Genomic DNA, 18,479 nt, shown 5'->3' with positions numbered 1-18,479 from the left:
TGTGACTCTGGCGCCGAATTTGGGATGTTTGGGATATTTTGAAAAATGATGGGAGGTTTGGGCAAAATGTGACTCATCGTCGTTTTCAGTAATTGGCATATTTTCGGTATAAAAATTCGGAATTTGAAACTGCGAATACGTGCAGAGAGACTGATTTTGGCTCCAAAATGTGGCTCTGGCGTCGAATTTGGAATGTTTAGAATATTTTGAAAACTGCAAAGAGTTTGGGCAAAATGTGACCCACCGCCGCTCTCAGTAACTGACATAATTTTGGTATAAAAAGTCGGAATTTCAAACTGGGAATACGCGCAGAGAGCCAGAATTTGGCTCCAAAATATGGCTCAGGTGTCGAATTTGGGATGTTTGCGTATTTTTTTGATGAAAAATAGTACTTTACAGGATCACAAGTCCAGTGCGAAGTCCGCTCGGCGGACCGGCTCCCCGGTCGGAGGGGAGCCGGTGAACAGGCGAATCAGGTTAAAGAATATGTCGATTTGCTGTTGCATCAACTGGGATTCGATCGGGGACCATAAGGATTATAACCAACGAACTCTTTCCGTTTAGACGGTAGGCCTCCAGTTTGTGTGTGTGTGTGTGTGTGTGTGTGTGTGTGTGTGTGTGTGTGTGTACTCACCTAGTTGTACTCACCTAGTTGTGTTTGCGGGGGTTGAGCTCTGGCTCTTTGGTCCCGCCTCTCAACCGTCAATCAACAGGTGTACAGATTCCTGAGCCTATCGGGCTCTGTCATATCTACACTTGAAACTGTGTATGGAGTGAGCCTCCACCACATCACCCCCTAATGCATTCCATTTGTCAACCACTCTGACACTAAAAAAGTTCTTTCTAATATCTCTGTGGCTCATTTGGGCACTCAGTTTCCACCTGTGTCCCCTTGTGCGTGTTCCCCTTGTGTTAAATAGACTGTCTTTATCTACCCTATCAATCCCCTTCAGAATCTTGAATGTGGTGATCATGTCCCCCCTAACTCTTCTGTCTTCCAGCGAAGTGAGGTTTAATTCCCGTAGTCTCTCCTCGTAGCTCATACCTCTCAGCTCGGGTACTAGTCTGGTGGCAAACCTTTGAACCTTTTCCAGTTTAGTCTTATCCTTGACTAGATATGGACTCCATGCTGGGGCTGCATACTCCAGGATTGGCCTGACATATGTGGTATACAAAGTTCTGAATGATTCTTTACACAAGTTTCTGAATGCCGTTCGTATGTTGGCCAGCCTGGCATATGCCGCTGATGTTATCCGCTTGATATGTGCTGCAGGAGACAGGTCTGGCGTGATATCAACCCCCAAGTCTTTTTCCTTCTCTGACTCCTGAAGAATTTCCTCTCCCAGATGATACCTTGTATCTGGCCTCCTGCTCCCTACACCTATCTTCATTACATTACATTTGGTTGGGTTAAACTCTAACAACCATTTGTTCGACCATTCCTTCAGCTTGTCTAGGTCTTCTTGAAGCCTCAAACAGTCCTCTTCTGTTTTAATCCTTCTCATAATTTTAGCATCGTCCGCAAACATTGAGAGAAATGAATCGATACCCTCCGGGAGATCATTTACATATATCAGATGTGTGTGTGTGTGTGTGTGTGTTTTGTGTTAGAGAGAAAAAGATGTAGTAGATATATATAAGGAAAAATACATGTATATGATAGGCGGGGTCCAAGAGCTAATAACTCGATTCTGCAGATACATATAGTAAATACAAGGAGAAAATAAATACACACTCACACACACTCATACACATTAATTGATTGTGGACTGTTTTGTGTGGGTATTGATGTGTACTATTGTCAAGACCGACAGACACGTGAAGCTATGTGTGTTTATGTGTTCCTGTAATTGAACTGACATGTGTACGGTAATAATCTATATGTGATCCATTTTAAAGGTTTATATTAGTGAATGTTTATTTATGAAAATTGATTGACATATGTACGTGTGCGCGCGATTAATGTTACTGTAATTTATATGGTTAACATTTACACGTTTGAATGACATAGTTTCCCATTATTGTCACATTTTTTGTGTAATAATTGATTAATTGACAGTTGAGAGGCGGGCCGAAAGAGCAGAGCTCAACCGAAAATAGCCATTTCATTATGTATGAGGTCAATTTTTTTTTTATTGGAGTTAAAATTACCGTAGATATATGACCGAACCTAACCAGCCCTACCTAACCTAACCTAACCTATCTTTATAGGTTAGGTTAGGTTAGGTAGACGAAAAAGTTAGGTTAGGTTAGGTTAGGTAGGTTAGGTAGTCGAAAAACAATTAATTCATGAAAACTTGGCTTATTAGGCAAATCGGCCCAAACAATATATTCCAATTACTGAAAGCGGCGATGGGTCACATTTTGCCCAAACCCTTAATGCATTTTTCAAAAAATCCAAGAGAGTGATGCAATGCCTCAAGAGAGTGATGAAGAGGCTCAAGAGAGGGATGCAAAGGCTCCAGAGAGGGATGCAGGCTCAAGAGAGTGATGCAGAGGCTGAAGAGAGAGATGCAGAGGCTCAAGAGAGGGATGCAGAGGCTTAAGAGAGTGATGCAGAGGCTGAAGAGAGTGTTGCAGAGGCTTAAGAGAGGGATGCAGAGGCTCAAGAGTGTGATGCAAAGCCTGAAGAGAGTGATGAAGAGGCTCAAGAGAGGGATGCAAAGGCTCAAGAGAGGGATGTAGAGGCTCAAAAGAATGATGCAGAGGCTCAAGAGAGTGATGCAGAGGCTTAAGAAAGGGATGCAGAGGCTGAAGAGAATGATGCAGAGGCTTAAGAGAGGGTTGCAGGGGCTGAAGAGAGTGATGCAGAGGCTCAAGAGAGTGATACAGAGGCTTAAAAGAGGGATGCAGAGGCTGAAAAGAATGATGCATAGGCTTAAAAGAGTGATGCAGAGGCTCAGGAGAGTGATGCAGAGGCTCGAGAGAGTGATGTAGAGGCTGAAGAGAATGATGCAGAGGCTTAAGTGAGTGATGCAGAGGCGTAAGAGAGGGATGCAGAGGCTCAAGAGAGTGATGCAGAAGCTTAAGAGATGGATGCAGAGGCTCAATAGAATGATGCAGAGGCTCAAGAGAGTGCTGCAGATGCTCAAGAGAGGGATGCTGAGGCTCCAGAGAGGGATGCAGAGGCTCAAGAGAGTGATGCAGAGGCTGAAGAGAGAGATGCAGAGGCTTAAGAGAGTGATGCAGAGGCTCAAGAGAGTAATGCAGAGGCTCAAGAGAATGATGTAGAGGCTTAAGAGAGGGATGCAGAGGCGCAAGAGAATGATGCAGAGGCTCAAGAGAGTGATGCAGTGGATTAAGAGAGGGATGCAGAGACTTATAAGAGTGATGTAGAGGCTCAAGAGAGTGATGCAGAGGCTCAAGCGAGTGATGCAGAGGATCAAGAGAGGGAAGCAGAGGCTTAAGAGAGTGATGCAGATGCCGAAGAGAGTGATGCAGAGGCTTAAGAGAGTGATGCAGAGGCTGAAGAGAGTGTTGAAGAGGCTTAAGAGAGTGATGCAGAGGCTCAAAAGAGGGATGCAGAGGCTCAAGAGAGTGACGCAGACGCTTAATAGACAGATGCAGAGGCTCAAGAGAGTGATGCAGAGGCTCAAGAGTGGGTTGCAGAGGCTCAAGAGAATGATGCCGAGGCTCAAGAGAGTGCTGCAAAAGGCTCAAGAGAGGGATGCTGAGGCTCCAGAGAGGGATGCAGAGGCTCAAGAGAGTGATGCAGAGGCTCAAGAGAGAAAGGCACAGGCTTAAGAGAGTGATGCAGAGGCTCAAGACAGTGATGCAGAGGCTCAAGAGAATGATGTAGAGGCTTAAGAGAGGGATTCAGAAGATCAAGAGAATGATGCAGAGGCTCAAGAGAGTGAAGCAGAGGATCAAGAGAAGGATGCAGAGGCTTAAGAGAGTGATGCAGAGGCTCAAGAGAGTGTTGCAGATGCTCAAGAGAGGGATGCTGAGGCTCCAGAGAGGGATGCAGAGGCTCAAGAGAGTGATGCAGAGGCTGAAGAGAGAGATGCAGAGGCTTAAGAGAGTGATGCAGAGGCTCAAAAGAGTAATGCAGAGGCTCAAGAGAATGATGCAGAGGCTTAAGAGAGGGATGAAGAGACTCAAGAGAGTGATGCAGAGGCTCAAGACAGGGGATGCAGAGGCTTAAGAGAGGGATGCAGACTCAAAAGAGTGATGCAAAGGCTCAAGAGAGGGATGCAGAGGCTTAAAGAGTGATGCAAAGGCTCAAGAGAAGGATGCAGAGGCTCATGATAGGGATGCTGAGGCTCAAGTGAGGGATGGAGAGGCTTAGGAGAATGATGCCGAGGCTAAAGAGAGGGATCACTCTCAAGAGCCTCTGCATCACTCTCTTCAGCCTCTGCATCACTCTCTTAAGCATCTGCTTCCCTCTCTAGATCCTCTGCATCACTCTCTTGAGCCTCTGCATCACTCTCTTTATCGTCTGCATCACTCTCTTGAGCCTCTGCATCACTCTCTTGAGCCTCTGCATCACGCTCTAGAGCCTCTGCATCCCTCTCTTGATCCTCTGCAGCACTCTCTTGAGCCTTTGCATCATTCTCTTGAGCCTCTGCATCCCTCTCTTAAGCCTCTGCATCCCTCTCTTAAGCCTCTGCATCACTCTCTTGAGCCTCTGCATCCGTCTATTAAGCGTCTGCGTCACTCTCTTGAGCCTCTGCATCCCTCTCTTGAGCCTCTGCATCACTCTCTTAAGCCTCTGCATCACTCTCTTCGGCCTCTGCATCACTCTCTTATGCCTCTGCTTCCCTCTCTTGATCCTCTGCATCACTCTCGAAAGCCTCTGCATCCCTCTCTTAATCCACTGTATCACTCTCTTGAGCCTCTGCATCATTCTCTTGAGTCTTTGCATCCCTCTCCTAAACCTCTACATCATTCTCTTGAGCCTCTGCATTACTCTCTTGAACCTCTGCATCACTCTCTTAAGCCTTTGCATCTCTCTCTTCAGCCTCTGAATCACTCTCTTGAGCCTCTGCATCCCTCTCTGGAGCCTCAGCATCCCTCTCTTGAGCATCTGCAGCACTCTCTTGAGCCTCTGCATCATTCTCTTGAGCCTCTGCATGCATCTCTTAAGCCTCTGCATCACTCTCTTGAACCTCTGCATCCCTCCCTTAAGCCTCTGCATCACTCACTTAAGCCTCTGCATCAGTCTCTTGAGCCTCTGCATTACGACTTTTATACCGAAAATATGCCAATTACTGAGAGCGGCGATAAGTCACATTTTGCCCAAACACCCCCTGCAGTTTTAAAAATATCCCAAACATCCCAAATTCGACGCTTGAGCCATATTTAGGAACCAAATTCTGGCTCTCTTCACGTATTAGCAGTTGGAAATTACGACTTTTTATACCGAAAACATGTCAATTACTGAAAGCGTCGATGAGTCACATTTTGCCCAAACCCTCCCTTCAATTTTCAGAATATCCCAAACATCCCAAATTCGAAGCTTGAGCAATGTTTTGGAGCAAAAATTCTCGATCTCAGCACGTATTCGCATTTGAAATTACGACTTTTTGTAACTAAAATATGCCAATTACTGAGAGCGAGGATGGGTCATATTTTGCCCAAACCCTCCACGGCAGTTTTCAAAATATCCCAAACATCTCAAATTCGACGCATGAGCCATATTTTGGAGCCAAATTCTGGTTCTCTGCACAAATATCGCCGTTTGAAATTACGATTTTTTATACCGAAAATATGCCAATTACTGGGAGCAGCGATGGGGCACATTTTACCCCCCCCCCCTTACCCCTGGAGTTTTCAAAATATCACAAACATCCCATATTCGACGCTTGAGCAATATTTCGGAGCCAAATTCTGGCTCTCTGCACGTATTCGTAGTTTGAAATTACGATTTTTTATAGAGAAAATATGCCAATTACTGAAAGCTGCAATAGATCACGTTTTGCTCAAATCCTCCCTGCAGTTTTTAAAATATCCCAAACATCCGAAAATTGACGCTTGATACATATTTTGGAGGCAAATTCTGGCTCTCTGCACTTATTCGCCGTCTGAAGTTACGAATTTTTATACCGAAAATATGCCAATTACTGAGAGCTGCGATGGGTCACACTTTGCCCAAACCCACCCTGCAGTTTTCAAAATATCCCAAACATCCCAAATTCGACCCTTGAGCCATATTTTGGAGCCAAATTCAGGCTCTCTGCACGTATTCGCAGTTTGAAATTTCAATTTTTTATACCGAAAATATGCCAGTTACTGAAAGCCGCGATTAATCACATTTTGCTCAAACCCTCCCTGCAGTTTTCAAAACATCCCAAATATTCCAAGATCGTCGCTTGAGTAATATTTTGGAGCCAAATTCTGGCTCTCTGCACTTATTCGCTGTTTGAAATTACGAATTTTATACCGAAAATATGCCAATTACTGAGAGCTGAGATGGGTCACATTTTGCCCAAACCCACCCTGCAGTTTTCAAAATATCCCAAACATCCAAATCTTGACACTTGAGCCATTTTTTGGAGCCAAATTCTGGCTCTGTGCACGTATTCAGTTTGAAATTACAACTTTTTATACCGAAAACACATCAATTACTGAAAGCGTCGATGGGTCACATTTTGCCCAAACCGTCCCTGCAATTTTCAGAAAATCCCAAACATCCCAAATTGGACGCTTGAGCAATATTTTGGAGCAAAAATTCTCGATCTCAGCTCGTATTCGCAGTTGGAAATTACGACTATTTATACCGAATATATTCCAATTACTGGGAGCAGCGATGGGTCACATTTTGCCCAAACCCCAACCCTGCAGTTTTCAAAATATTCCAAACATCACAAATTCGACGCTTGAGCAATATTTTGGAGGAAACATTCTCGATCTCAGCACGTATTTGCAGTTTGAAATTACGACTTTTTGTACCGAAAATATGCCAATTACTGAGAGCGGCGATGGGTCCCAAACCCTCCACGGCAGTTTTCAAAATATCCCAAACAACCCAAATTCGACGCTTGAGCCATATTTTAGAGCCAAATTCTTACTCTCTGCACGTATTCGCAGTATGAAATTACGAATTTTATACCGAAAATATGCCAATTACTGAGAGCAGCGATGGGCCACATTTTGCCCCCCCCCCCTTCAGTTTTGAAAATAATCCAAACATCCCAAATTCGACGCTTGAGCCATATTTTAGAGCCAAATTGCTGGCTTTCTGCACGTATTCACAGTTTGAAATTACAACTTTTTATTCCGAAAATATACCAATTACTGAAAGCCGCGATGGGTCACATATTGCTCAAACCCCCCCCTGCAGTTTTCAAAATATCCCAAATATCCCAAATTCGAGGCGTGAGCCTCATATTGGAGCCAAATTCTGACTCTCTTCATGTATTCGCAGATTGAAATTACGACTTTTTATGTAGAAAATATGCCAATTACTGAAAGCGGCGATGGACCACATATTGCCCAAACCCTGCCTGCAGTTTTCAAAATATCCTAAACATCCCAAATTCGACCCTTGAGCCATATTTTGGAGGCAAATTCTGGCTCTCTGCACGTGATCGCCGTTTGAAAATACGACTTTTTGTACCGAAAATATGATAATTACTGAGAGCAGCGATAAGTCACATTTTGCCCAAACCACCCCTGCAGTTTTAAAAATATCCTAAACATTCCAAATTCGACGCTTGAGCCACATTTTGGATCCAAATTCTGGCTCTCTTTACGTATTCGCAGTTTGAAATTACGAATTTTTTACCGAAAATATGCCAATTCTCTGCACGTATTCGCAGATTGAAATTACGACATTTTATATAGAAAATATGCCAATTACTGGTAGCGGCGATGGGTCACATTTTACCCTAACCCCCCACAGGAGTTTTCAAAATATCACAAACATCCCATATTTGACGCTTGAGCAATATTTTGGAGCCAAATTCTGGCTCTCTGCACGTATTCGCAGTTTGAAGTCACGAATTTTATGCCTGAATATATGCCAATTACTGGGAGCAGCGATGGGTCACATTTTACCCCCCCCCCCCCCGTAGATTTCAAAAAATCCCAAACATCTCAAGTTCGACCCATGACCCATATTTTGGAGCCAAATTCTGGCTCTCTGCATGTGATCGCTGTTTGAAAATACGACTTTTTTACCGCAAATAGGCCAAATACTGAGAGCAGCGATGGGTCACATTTTGCCCCCCCCCCCCCTTCAGTTTTGAAAATAATCCAAACATCCAAAATTCGACGCTTGAGCCATATTTTAGAGCCAAATTTCTGGGTTTCTGCACGTATTCGCAGTTTGAAATTATGACTTTTTATACCGAAAATATGCCAATTACTGGAAGCCGCGATGGGTCACATTTTGCCGAAACCCTCCCTGCAATTTTCAAAATATCCCAAACATTCCAAATTCGACCCTTGAACAGTAATTTAGAGCAAAAATTATCGCTCTCTGCACGTATTCGCAGTTTGAAAATACGACTTTTTATACCGAATATATGCCAATTACTGGGAGCAGCGATGGGTCACATTTTGCCCAAACCCCCCCTGCAGTTTTCAAAATATCCCAAACATCCCAAATTCGACGCTTGAGCAACATTTTGGAGCCAAATTCTGGCTCTCTTCACGTATTCGCAGATTGATATTACGACTTTTTATACAGAAAATATACCAATTTCTGAAAGCGGCGAAGGGTCACATTTTGCCCCCACCCCCCTTCAGTTTTGAAAATAATCCAAACATCCCAAATTCGACGCTTGAGCCATATTTTAGAGCCAAATTGCTGGCATTCTGCACGTATTCACAGTTTGAAATTAAGACTTTTTATTCCGAAAATATGCCAACTACTGAAAGCTGCGATGGGTCACATTTTACCCAAACCCTCCTTGCAGTTTTCAAAATGTCCCAAACATCCCAAATTCGATCCTTGAACAATAATTTAGAGCAAAAATTCTCGCTCTCTGCACGTATTCGCAGTTTGAAAATACGACTTTTTATAACGAATATATGCCAATTACTGGGAGCAGCGATGGGTCACATTTTGCCCAAACCCCAACCCTGCAGTTTTCAAAATATTCCAAACATCACAAATTCGACGCTTGAGCAATATTTTGGAGGAAAAATTCTCGATCTCAGCACGTATTTGCAGTTTGAAATTACGACTTTTTGTACCGAAAATATGCCAATTACTGAGAGCGGCGATGGGTCCCAAACTCTCCACGGCAGTTTTCAAAATATCCCAAACAACCAAATTCGACGCTTGAGCCATATTTTAGAGCCAAATTCTTACTCTCTGCACGTATTCGCAGTTTGAAATTTCGACTTTTTATACCGAAAATATGCCAATTACTGAAAGCAGCGATGGGTCACATTTTGCGCTAACCCCCTGCAGTTTACAAAATATCCCCAATTCGAACCTTGAGCCATATTTTGGACCCAAATTCTGGCTCTCTGCACGTATTCGCAGTATGAAATTACGAATTTTATACCGAAAATATGCCAATTACTGAGAGCAGCGATAGGTCACATTTTGCCCCCCCCCCCCTGCAGTTTTGAAAATAATCCAAACATCCCAAATTCGACGCTTGAGCCATATTTTAGAGCCAAATTGCTGGCATTCTGCACGTATTCACAGTTTGAAATTAAGACTTTTTATTCCGAAAATATGCCAACTACTGAAAGCTGCGATGGGTCACATTTTACCCAAACCCTCCTTGCAGTTTTCAAAATGTCTCAAACATCCCAAATTCGACCGTTGAACAATAATTTAGAGCAAAAATTCTCGCTCTCTGCACGTATTCGCAGTTTGAAAATACGACTTTTTATAACGAATATATGCCAATTACTGGGAGCAGCGATGGGTCACATTTTGCCCAAACCCCCCCTGCAGTTTTGAAAATAATCCAACATTCTAAATTCGACACTTGAGCCATATTTTGGAGGCAAATTCTGGCTCTCTTCACGTATTCGCAGATTGATATTACGACTTTTTATACAGAAAATATACCAATTACTTAAAGCGGCTATGGACCACATTTTGCCCAAACCTTCCCTGCAGTTTTTAAATTTCCCAAACATCCCAAATTCGACGCTTGAGCCATATTTTGAAGGCAAATTCTGGCTCTCTGCACGTGATCGCCGTTTGAAATTACGAATTTTATACCGCAAATATGCGAATTACTGAGAGTATCGATGGGTCACATTTTGTCGAAACCCCCCCTGCAGTTTTCAAAATATCCCAAACATCCCAAATTCGACCCTTGAGCCATATTTTGGAGCCAAATTGTGGCTCCCTGCACGTATTTGCAGATTGAAATTACGACATTTTTTTACCGAAAACATGACAAATACTGAGAGCAGCGATGTATCACATTTCGCCAAAAACCCTCCCTGCAGTTTTCAAAATATCCCAAACATCGCAAATTCGATGATTGAGCCATATTTTGGAGCTTAATTCTGATTCCCTGCACGTACTCGCAGTTTGAAATTACGACTTTTTATACCGATAATATGAAAAATACTAAGAACGGCGATGGGTCACATTTTGCACAAACCACCCTGCAGTTTTTAAAATATCCCAAACATAACAAATTCGACCCTTGTGCCATATTTTGGAGCCATAATCTGGCTCTCTGCACGCATTCGCAGTTTGAAAATATGACTTTTTATACCGAAAATATGTCAATTACTATAGGCGGCGATGGGTCACATTTTGCTCAAACCTTCCCTGCAGTTTTCAAAATATCCCAAACATTCCAAATTCGACGCTTGATCCATATTTTGGAGCCAAATTCTCGCTCTCTGCACGTGATCGCCGTTTGAAATTACGAATTTTATACCGCATATATGCGAATTACTGAGAGTATCGATGGGTCACATTTTGCCCAAACCCCTGCAGTTTTAAAAATATCCCAAACTCGAGCCCTGAGCCATATTTTGGAGCCAAATTCTGGCTCTATGCACGTATTCGCAGTTTGAAATTGTGACATTTTATATCGAAAATATGCAAATTACTGAGAGCAGCGATGGGTCACATTTTGCCCCCCCCCCCCCCCACCTGCAGTTTTGAAAATAATCCACACATCCCAAATTCGACGCTTGAGCCATATTTTAGAGACAAATTTTTGGCTTTCTGCACGTGTTCGCAGTTTGAAATTACGACTTTTTATTCCGAATATATGCCAATTACTGGGAGCAGCGAAAGGTCACATTTTGCCCCCCCCCCCCCTGCAGTTTTCAAAATATCCCAAACATTACAAATTCGAGGCTTGAGCCTCATATTGGAGCCAAATTCTGGCTCTCTTCATGTATTCGCAGATTGAAATTACGACTTTTTATACAGAAAATATGCCAACTACTGAAAGCGGTTTTGGACCACATTTTGCCCAAACCCTCCCTGCAGTTTTTAAAATATCTTTAACATCCCAAATTCGACCCTTGATCCATATTTTGGTGGCAAATTCTGGCTTTCTGCACGTGATCGCCGTTTGAAATTACGAATTTTTGTACCGCAAATATGCCAATTACTGAGAGCGGCAATGGGTCACATTTTGACCAAACGCACCCTGCAGTTTTCAAAATATCCAAAACATCCCAAACTCGACGCTTGAGTTATATTTTGGAGCCCAATTCTGGCTCTGTGCACGTATTCGCAGTTTGAAATTACGACTTTTTATACCGAAAATATGCCAATTACTTAGAATAGCGATGGGTCACATTTTGCCCAAACCCCCCCTGCAGTTTTCAAAAAATCCCAAACATGCCAAAATTGACCTTTGAGCCATATTTTGGAGTCAAATTCTCGCTCTCTGCACGTATTCGCAGTTAGAAATTGCGACTTTTTATTCCGAAAATATGCCAATTACTGAGAGCGGCGATAAGTCACATTTAGCCCAAACCACCCCTGCAGTTTTAAAAATATCCTAAACATTCCAAATTCGACGCTTGAGCCACATTTTGGATCCAAATTCTGGCTCTCTTTACGTATTCGCAGTTTGAAATTACGAATTTTTTACCGAAAATATGCCAATTACTGAGAGCAGCGATGGGTCATATTTTGACCAAACCCACCCTGCAGTTTTCAAAACATCCAAAACACTCCAAATTCGACGTTAGAGCCACATTTTGGAGTCAAATTCTGGTTCTCTGCACGTATTCGCAGATTGAAATTACGACATTTTATATAGAAAATATGCCAATTACTGGTAGCAGCGATGGGTCACATTTTACCCTAACCCCCCACAGGAGTTTTCAAAATATCACAAACATCCCATATTCGACGCTTGAGCCATATTTTGGAGCCAAATTCTGGCTCTCTGCACGTATTCGCAGTTTGAAATTACGGTTTTTTATACAGAAAATATGCCAATTACTGAAAGCTGCAATGGATCACATTTTGATCAAACCCTCCCTGCAGTTTTTAAAATATCCCAAACATCCGAAATTCGACGCTTGAGCCAAATTTTGGAGGCAAATTCTGGCTCTCTGCACGTATTCGCCGTTTGAAAATATGATTTTTATACCGAAAATATGTCAATTACTATAGGCGGCGATGGGTCACATTTTGCCCAAACCTTCCCTGCAGTTTTCAAAATTTCCCAAGCATCCCAAATTCGACGCTTGATCCATATTTTGGAGCCAAATTCTCGCTCTCTGCACGTATTCGCAGTTTGAAATTACGACTGTTATACCGAAAACATGTCAATTACTGAGAGCGGCGATGGGTCAAATTTTGCCCAAACCCTCCCCGGTAGTTTTCAAAATATCCCAAACATCTCAAATTCGACATTTGAGCCATATGTAAGAGCCAAAATCTGGCTCCCTGCATGTGTTCGCAGTTAGAAATTTCGACTTTTTATACCGAAAATATGCTAATTACTGAAAGCAGCGATAGGTCACACTTTGCCCAAACCCCTGCAGTTTTTGAAATATCCCAAATTCGAGTCTTGAGCCATATTTTGGAGCCAAATTCTGGCTCTATGCACGTATATCGCAGTTTGAAATTATGACTTTTTATATCGAAAATATGCAAATTACTGAGAGCAGCGATGGGTGACATTTTGCCCCCCCCCCCCCCTCCTGCAGTTTTGAAAATAATCCACACATCCCAAATTCGACGCTTGAGCCATATTTTAGAGCCAAATTTTTGGCTTTATGCACGTATTCGCAGTATGAAATTACGACTTTTTATTCCGAAAATATGCCAATAACTTAAAGCCGCTTTGGGTCACATTTTGCTCAAACCTTCAATGCAGTTTTCAAAATATCCCAAACATCCCAAATTCAACCCTTGAGCAATATTTTGGAGAAAATATTCTCGCTCTCTGCACGTATTCGCAGTTTGAAATTACGACTTTTTATACCGAAAATAAGCCAATTACTGGGAACAGCGATGGGTCACATTTTGCCCCCCCCCCTGCAGTTTTCAAAATATCCCAAATATCATAAATTCGAGGCTTGAGCCTCATATTGGAGCAAAATTCTGGCTCTCTTCACATATTAGCAGATGGAAATTACGACTTTTTATACAGAACATATGCCAATTACTGAAAACGGTTTTGGACCACATTTTTCCCAAACCCTCCCTGCAGTTTTTATATTTTTTCTAACATCCCAAATTCGACCCTTGAGCCATATTTTGGAGGCAAATTCTGGCTCTCTGCACGTGATCGCCGTTTGAAATTACGAATTTTTGTACCGCAAATATGCCAATTACTGAGAGCGGCGATGGGTCACATTTTGACCAAACGCACCCTGCAATTTTCAAAATATCCAAAACATCCCAAATTCGACGCTAGAGTTATATTTTGGAGCCCAATTCTGGCTCTGTGCACGTATTCGCAGTTTGAAATTACGACTTTTTATACCGAAAATATGCCAATTACTTAGAATAGCGATGGGTCACATTTTGCCCAAACCCCTCCCTGCAGTTTTCAAAAAATCCCAAACATGCCAAAATCGACCTTTGAGCCATATTTTGGAGTAAAGAGAGTGATGAAGAGGCTTAAGAGAGTGATGCAGAGGCTTACGAGAGGGATGCAGAGACACAAGAGAGTGATGCAGAGGCTCAAGAGAGTGATGCAGATGCTTAGGAGAATGATGCAGAGGCTGAAGAGAGTGATGCAGATACTCAAGAGAGGGATGCAGAGGATGAAGAGAGTGATGTAGAGGCTAGAGAGAGTGATGCAGAGGCTGAAGAGAGTGTTGAAGAGGCTCAAAAGAGGGATGCAAAGGCTCAAGAGAGTGATGCAGGGCCTCAAGAGAGTTATGCAGTGGCTCAAGAGAGTGATGCAGAGGCTGAAGAGAGTGTTGCAGAGGCTTAGGAGGGGGATGCAGAGGCTCAAGAGAGTGATGCAAAGGCTCAAGAGAGTGATGCAGAGGCTTAAGAGTGGGATGCAGAGGCTCATAAGAGGGATGTAGAGGCTCAAGAGAGTGATGCAGAGGCTCAAGAGAGTGATGCAGAGGCTCAAGAGAGAGATGCAGAGGCTTAAAAGAGGGATGCAGAGGCTGAGGAGAATAATTCAGAGGCTTAAAAGAGTGATGCAGAGGCTCAGGAGAGTGATGCAGAGGCTCAAGAGAGTGATGCAGATGCTTAGGAGAATGATGCAGAGGCTGAGGAGAATAATTCAGAGGCTTAAAAGAGTGATGCAGAGGCTCAGGAGAGTGATGCAGAGGCTCAAGAGAGTGATGCAGATGCTTAGGAGAATGATGCAGAGGCTCAAGAGAAGGATGCAGAGGCTGAAGAGAGTGACGCAGAGGCTTACGAGAGGGAAGCAGAGGCTGAAGAGAGTGATGCAGAGGCTGAAGAGAGAGATGCAGAGGCTAAGGAGAGTGATGCAGAGGCTCAAGAGAGTGATGCAATGGCTCAAGAGAATGATGTAGAAGCTTAAAAGAGGGATGCAGAGGCTCAAGGGAATGATGCAGAGGCTTAAGAGAGTGATGCAGAGACTCATGAGAGGGATGCAGAGGCTCAAGAGAGTGATGCAGAGGCTCAAGAGAGTGATTCTGAGGCTCAAAAGAGTGTGATGCAGAGGATCAAGAGAGTGATGCAGAGGCTCAAGAGAGTAATGCAGAGGATCAAGAGAGGGATTCTGAGGCTCAGGAGAGGGATTCAGAGGCTTAAGAGAGTGATGCAGAGGCTGAGGAGAGTGTTGCAGAGGCTTAGGAGAGGGATGCAAAGGCTCAAGAGAGTGATGCAGAGACTAAAGAGAGTTATGCAGTAGCTTAAGAGAGTGATGCAGAGGCTTACGAGAGTGATTCAGAGGCTCAAGAGAGGGATGCAGAGGCTTGGGAGAGTGATGCAAAGGCTCAAGAGAGGGATGCAGTGGCACGTGAAAGGGATACAGGAGATGAAGAGAGCGATGCAAAGGCTCAAGAAAGAGATGCAGAGGCTTACGAAAGTGATGCAGGGGCTCAAAATAGGGATGCAGAGGCATAAGAGAGTGATGCAGAGGCTCAAGCGAGTGATGCAGAGGCTCAAGAGAGGGATGCAGGGGCCCAAGAGAGTGATGCAGATGCTCAAGAGAGGGATTCAGAGGCTTAAGAGAGGGATGCAGAGGCTGAAGAGAGTGATGCAGAGGCTCAAGAGAGTGATGCAGAGGCTTAAGAGAGGGATTTAGAGGCTGAGGAGAATGATGCAGAGGCTTAAAAGAGTGATGCAGAGGCTTAGGAGAGTGATGCAGAGGCTTAGGAGAGTGATGCAGAGGCTCTACAGAGTGATGCAGATGCTTACGAGAATGATGCAGAGGCTCAAGAGAGGGATGCAGAGGCTGAAGAGAGTGACGCAGAGGCTTATGTGAGTGATGCAGAGGCTTACGAGAGGGACACAGAGGCTCAAAAGAGTGATGCAGAGGCTGAAGAGAGAGATGGAGAGGCTAAGGAGAGTGATGCAGAGGCTCAAGAGAGTGATGCAGTGGCTCAAGAGAATGATGTAGAGTCTTAAGAGAGGGATGCAGAGGCTCAAGAGAATGATGCAGAGGCTCAAGAGAGTGATGCAGAGGATGAAGAGAGGGATGCAGAGGCTTAAGAGAGTGATGCAGAGGATCAAGAGAGTGATGCAGAGGCTCAAGAGAGTAATGCAGACGATCAAGAGAGGGATTCAGAGGCTCAAGAGAGGGATTCAGAGGCTTAAGAGAGTGATGTAGAGGCTGAGGAGAGTGTTGAAGAGGCTCAAGAGAGGGATTCAAAGGCTCAAGAGAGTGATGCAGAGACTCAAGAGAGTTATGCAGTGGCTCAAGAGAGTGATGCAGAGGCTTACGAGAGTGATGCAAAGGCTCAAGAGAGGGATGCAGAGGCTCATGAAGGGATGCAGGGGCTCAAAATAGGGATGCAGAGGCATAAGAGGGTGATGCAGAGTCTCAAGAGAATGATATAGAGGCTCAAGAGAGTGATGCAGAGGCTCAAGAGAGTGATGCAGAGGATCATGAGAATGATGCAGAGGCTAAAGAGAGTGATGAAGAGGCTTAAGAGAGTGATGCAGAGGCTTAACAGAGGGATGCAGAGGCACAAGAGAGTGATGCAGATGCTTACGAGAATGATACAGAGGCTCTAGAGAGGGATGCAGAGGCTGAAGAGAGTGATGCAGATACTCAAGAGAGGGATGCAGAGGATGAAGAGAGTGATGCAGAGGCTCGAGAGAGTGATGCAGAGGCTGAAGAGAGTGTTTCAGAGGCTCAAGAGAGAGATGCAAAGGCTCAAGAGAGTGATGCAGAGAATCAAGAGAGTTATGCAGTGGCTCAAGGGAGTAATGCAGAGGCTTACGAGAGTGATGCAGAGACTCAAGAGAGGGATGCAGAGGCTCAAGAGAGTGATGCAAATGCTCAAGAGAGGGATGCAGAGGCTCAGGAAAGGGATGCAGGAGTTCAAGAGCGATGCAGAGGCTCAAGAGAATGATGCAGAGGCTCAAGAGAGTGATGCAGAGGATGAAGAGAGGGATGCAGAGGCTTAAGAGAGTGATGCAGAGGATCACGAGAGTGATGCAGAGGATCACGAGAGTGATGCAGAGGCTCAAGAGAGGAATGCAGACGATCAAGTGAGGGATTCAGAGGCTCAGGAGAGGGATTCAAAGGCTTAAGAGAGTTATGTAGAGGCTGAGGAGAGTGTTGCAGAGGCTCAAGAGAGGGATGCAAAGGCTCAAGAGAGTGATGCAGAGACTCAAGAGTGTTATGCAGTGGCTCAACAGAGTGATGCAGAGGCTTACGAGAGTGATTCAGAGGCTCAAGAGAGGGATGCAGAGGCTTAGGAGAGTGATGCAAAGGCTCAAGAGAGGGATGCAGAGGCTCATGAAAGGGATGCAGGAGTTGAAGAGAGCTATACAAGGGCTCAAGAAAGGGATGCAGAGGCTTAAGAAAGTTATGCAGGGGCTCAAAATAGGGATGCAGATGCATAAGAGGGTGATGCAGTGGCTCAAGAGAGTGATGCAGAGGCTCAAGAGAGGAATGCAGGGGCTCAAGAGAGTGATGCAGATGCTCAAGAGAAGGATGCAGAGGATGAAGAGAGTGATGCAGAGGCTCGAGAGAATGATGCAGAGAATCAAGAGAGGTATTCAGAGGCTCAAGAGAGGGATGCAGAGGCTTAAGAGAGTGATGCAGAGTCTGAAGAGAGTGTTGCAGAGGCTCAAGAGAGGGATGCAAAGGCTCAAAAGAGTGATGCAGAGACTCAAGAGAGTTATGCAGAGGCTCAAGAGAGTGATGCAGAGGCTTACGAGAGTGGTGCAGAGGCTCAAGAGAGGGATAAAGAGGCTCAAGAGAGTGATGCAGAAGCTCAAGAGAGTGATGCAGAGGCTTAAGAGAGTGGTGCAGAGGTTTAAGAGAAGGGGTGCAGAGGCTCAAGAGAGTGATGCAGAGGCTGAAGAGAGTGATGCAGAGGCTTAAGAGAGGGATGCAGAGGCTCAAGAGAGGGATGCAAAGGCTCATGAGAGGGAGGCATGGGCTCAAGAGAGGTATGCAGAGGATCAAGAGAGGGATGCAGAGACTCTTAAGAGTGATGCAGAGGCTCAAGAGCGGGATGCAGAGGCTTTAGAGAGTGATGCAAAGGCTCAATAGAGGGAAGCAGAGGCTCATGAGAGGGATGCAGGAGTTCAAGAGAGGGATGCAGAGGCTTAAGAGAGGGATGCAGAGGCTCAAGAGAGTGATGCAGAGGCTTAAGAGAGGGATGCAGAGGCTCAAGAGAATGATGCAGAGACTCAAGAGAGTGCTGCAGAGGCTCAAGAGAGGGATGCTGAGGCTCCAGAGAGGGATGCAGAGGCTCAAGAGAGTGATGCAAAGGCTCAAGAGAGTGATACAGAGGCTTAAGAGAGGGATGCAGAGGCTCAAGAGAGGGATGTAGAGGCTCAAGAAAGTGATGCAGAGGCACAAGAGAGTGATGCAGAGGCTCAAGAGAGAGATGCAGAGTCTTAAAAGAGTGATGCAGAGGTTCAAGAGAGTGATTCAGAGGCACAAGAGAATGATGTAGAGGCTTAAGAGAGTGATGCAGAGGGTATAGAGAATTATGCAGGGGCTCAAGAGAATGAT

This window comes from Procambarus clarkii, chromosome 42, assembly GCF_040958095.1.
Source record: "Procambarus clarkii isolate CNS0578487 chromosome 42, FALCON_Pclarkii_2.0, whole genome shotgun sequence".
Taxonomy (NCBI): domain Eukaryota; kingdom Metazoa; phylum Arthropoda; class Malacostraca; order Decapoda; family Cambaridae; genus Procambarus; species Procambarus clarkii.
This window is presented reverse-complemented; position numbering follows the sequence as displayed.